General features: G+C 39.9%; 1 pseudogene; it reads right to left on the minus strand.

Moving 5' to 3' along the window:
- Positions 1 to 800: 800 nt before the first annotated feature.
- On the minus strand, positions 801 to 1,553 carry LOC117064136 (annotated as a pseudogene).
- Positions 1,554 to 4,485: the final 2,932 nt, after the last annotated feature.

Raw genomic sequence — 4,485 nt, forward strand, 5'->3', positions numbered from 1 at the left:
GTTTTTTTGTTTTTTTTTTGCAGAGACAAATGAACATTTATTTTTATGTCTTTCTTCCTGTGTGTATTTCAAGTCTTTTTCAAAACAAAACCCTAGGAATCTCCAGATTCAATTATGTCCCTGGGCTTGGCCGACTGCTGCAGGAGTCTTAGGGAGCCTTGTACAAATGCTGGATTACTCATTTACCAACATTAAATGCTAGGATAGAAGATGCAACAAAGCAGGACTCCTTCCTCCATGGAATGTGCTGATTTCAGACAAGGCGGCAGCAAATGTAGAAAATGCTGGAATTTTCCCTTGGAATTGGACTGCGATGAGAGGTACTTGCCATAAACATAAGCTACTGTCTTTTCTTTTGTTTTTGAGATGGAATTTTGCTCTGGAATTTTGCCCAGGCTGGAGTGGAATGGTGCAATCTTGGCTCACTGCAACATCCGCCTCCCAGATTCCAGCGATTCTCCAGCCTCAGCCTCCCAAATAGCTAGGGTTACAGGCATGCGCCACCATGCCCAGCTAATTTTTGTATTTTTAGTAGACACAGGGTTTCTCCATGTTGGTCAGGCTGGTCTTGAACTCATGACCTCAGGTGATCTGCCTGCCTCAGCCTCCCAAAGTGCTGGAATTATAAGAGTGAGCCATCACACCCAGCCAGTTACTGTCTTTTCTTTGACCCTTCCTTTCCAGTTTTTGAAGATAAAGCAGGAAATAATCTCTGAAGATACTTGATAAAAATTCCCCAAAAAACAAAAACACATGCTTCCACTTCATTGATAAAAATTACTGCAGTTTGGCACCTGGGTCTAGTTCAGCTGGCAGATGAGCTGATTGATGCATTCACCCTGATAGCCAGTTATGCCCATATCCTTGAGGAAGCCCATTCCATTTTTCGTAGCATGATGGGCCGCTGAGAGGTGGAAAGGGCACAAGAACCATGAGCTCTCCTAGAAATGCTTCCCTGGGAAGGCAATTTCATGAATGACATCTTCCAAGCAAATGATGCCAAACTTCCCCAGATGCTCCTCAATCACTGTGTTGTCTGTCAGAGGGATGGTCTTATTCTTGACCTTGGCTTGTCCATATTTCAAAATGAGTTCCCGGAGAGACTTCAGATTTGGAAATCCCCAGGTCACGTAAGGTTCCACTACACACAGCATTTTTAGGTTCTGGGGGGTGACTTTTACAAAGACACCACTAAACGTTTTCTTTCGGCGAAGTCTTGCAATGGTTCTCTGCACCAGTAAACTCAGGCCATCAATCCTTCCGATGCATACAACAAAGGCCAAGGAATGTTTATCTGGCAATTCCAAGGCATGAGGTTTCACTTCTAGTCGTCTGAGACACACCTTGTCACGTTTCTGCTGCCAGGAATCATGTAGGAATGATTCCAGTCGCTTAAACCTGAGCCTTTTTCCTTTTCTCTGCTCCTTCTTTGCCAAAAGTGCCTGCTTTGCCTGGATGGCATTGAGGGCTTGATAAGCCTTCCTCCTTTTCAGGAGATTTTCTGGAACCAAAGGGATTTTTCTTTGCTCTTGCTCCACCATTTTTCTAGTGGTGCAGCTCAAAAAAGCTCTCTTATTTGATGAATATTTATAGATTGCCTAATACTTAGTAGATACTGTGCTAAGTGCTGGGTACACACTGTTGATATTAGAGCTCATCATTATGCCGTTTTATTTCTTGGATGTAGAGGGCCCATATCATTGGAACCTAGGTTAATAAAAAAAATTAATCAATAGTTATTATGACATAGCTATTTAGCAATCCAAATGCATAATGCCAATATTAATGTATTTGTAGATTAAAAGTGAAATATACAGAAAATATTTTCTCATAAACTATTAAAAAATCATATTGCAGAGTTTTAACATTTAAGTGATTATGCACTTTTTGAAAGCAGCACCTTCTTTTAGTTATACAAAGCATGTTCCCTCTGTTTTAACAAAACACTCTCATCTGAAGATTCTCTTGGGAATGGAAGGAACACGTACATCTAGCCTGTGAGGCAGTGATTGGTTGCTTTTTGACTTCATACTAAGCAGAGTGATAAGAAAGAAGAAAAAAGTCTCCACGGCAACCACCTTGATCATTAAAGTTTGCATTAAAAGGAGAGAACTAAATCTTGCTTGAACGTTATACTCCTTTGCTAGACTCTGGCAAGTCATTTTGCCTCTCTAAACCTGTTTCCCAGGGATAGTAAATACCGTATCTATTTTGCAGAGGTGTTTCAAGAATGAAATAACTCAGTGAGGGTATCTTGTGACTCAAGCGCTACACCAATGTAAGGGTTTTGAAAAGTTGCTATTTTGCTAACATGCCCAGATATTAAATTCTAATAGCTACAAAGAAATGCCAAAATCTCTCAACATCCTGCTGTTTGTTAAATAATTTAATCTAAGTTGTAAAAAGCTTTCCCCAGTGGAATTCAGGAAAGCTATTTTGAGTTGGAAAAATGTGTCCTACAAATTTTTTTCCCCTGAATTGGGCCATGTGCTGAAAAGTTTTTTTCTCTATCATGCAGTGAAGCACATGGCTCCCTTCACAGATCACACACGAACCCTTGTGACACAGAAGGCCTCCCTCCACACACTATTCCACTTCCACAGCTTCTATTAACTCATCCTAGTTCTGTCCCATAGGCACACAGAATATCCCTAATTAAATGCTCCTCAAATATTTAAAGAAGGTTATCAAGTCCTCTGGCTATGGTCTTTCCTCTGGAAAAACTACGTTTTCAAAAATTTTACCCATTGGATATTTTAATTTTTTATTTTGTCTATTTCTCATAGTGTCTAGAGTGGAGCCCAAAATTCTAGATATAGTATGACTAATAAAGGAAAAAAAATAACTTTCCTTATGGTAAGCCTTATGCTCCTAATAATATGTTCTAGGTTCATATTAAAGTTTTAATCTAAAATCTTGGCTTTTTTTTTTTTTTAAACAAGAGCTGATAGTTGAGCCATCTTTTACTCATTCCTTTTTCCTATAATGGCTTTTTAAGGTTCCGCTACAAGAGTGTCATCTATTCTATTCTTTGTAGATGTTGTCCTGTCAGATGCAAAACTGAAAGAGTATATAGAAAACAGTTTTGATTCCTTTTTTTTTTTGAGACAGAGTCTCGCTGTCACCCAGGCTGGAGTCCCGTGGTGCAATTTCTGCTCACTGCAACCTCTGCCTCAGCCTCCCGAGTAACTGGGATTACAGGGGCCTGCCACCATGCCCAGCTAATTTTTGTATTTTTTTTAGTAGAGATGGGGTTTCATCACGTTGGCCAGGCTGGTCTCGAACTCCTGACCTCAGGTGATCTGCCTGCCTTGGCCTCCAAAAGTGCTGGGATTACAGGTGTGAGCCACCGTGCCTGGCCCCAGCTTTCCATTTCATATAAAACCTGTCCTTATTTCTTTACTCTCCTCAAAGTATGTGAAACCCAAGAACAGTACTTCTGCATCTCAGATGTTAACACTCTTTTTACTTGAACTAATTTGAGTTGGCTTCTGGTATTTGCACCCAGAACAGCCTTGGCTGCAGCACAGCATTACCCCAACCTGATCTTACTTTACATATCCTTTGTCTGTAGAACTGAAGTCCAGCTGAAAGAGTTGTACCAAATGTATAGAAATTTAGCTGCTCTGGCTGTGGGCTTACAAGAGAAGGGGGAACACGCTTCCTTCACTTTGTTGCATCTCTGTTATACTGAACATGGAAGAAGCACCTCCTTCCACATACGGAAGGGTTACTTCTGGGGAGCAAGCAATTCATGTGAGTAGCGGAAAAAAAAGTACTGAATGTAGATTTGAGGAAACATCAGTTAGGGGAACATTTATCCTAATTCCCCTGGATTCAGGCAGTGTAAATTCAGGCAAGTCACAACTTCCCTAGGTTTCAGTTTCTTCATATGTAAAAATTAAAAGAGTTAGGAGGATTATATACAATGTCTAAAGTCTCTTTCTGCTTGAAATGTTAGCTTTAAGCGTACCTCTGGCAGTGCATACGAGGAACCACTTTGCCATCTGCCATAGGAGCCATCTTTCTCATTTCTGTGTTGAAAAGACATTTCTCCCCAAATATTGGAGACAGCCAGGGCTGTCAATGTGTGTAACCGTGCTCCATGGATTCAAGACCCCTCTTCTCTCTCTCTAATTTGTATCTCTTTTTCTTCGCTGAACACATACAAACCTTCTTCCTCTTTGTTCTTAGACTTTGAACAAGTCCATTCTTGCTTTGCCAAATTGTCCCAGGCCTATGGTAAGATCTAGGGTGAGAGGGAAAGAGCTTTATCTACCACATTGTATCAGCAAAAATAACAGATGTGGGTTATTTAACTAGAAACCAATTTATGGATGTTTTCTGCATGAATCTAATTCCTAATAAAGTACTTATTTTTGGAATTTTGGGTTTATTCTTATAATTTTTGATAGATCTTTATATACTTGTATTTCTTTATAGTTAAAAATGATTTACTATATCCATGCATATATGTATAGTCTA

The sequence above is a fragment of the Trachypithecus francoisi genome, unplaced genomic scaffold (assembly GCF_009764315.1).
Source record: "Trachypithecus francoisi isolate TF-2019V2 unplaced genomic scaffold, Tfra_2.0 Contig01566, whole genome shotgun sequence".
NCBI lineage: Eukaryota > Metazoa > Chordata > Mammalia > Primates > Cercopithecidae > Trachypithecus > Trachypithecus francoisi.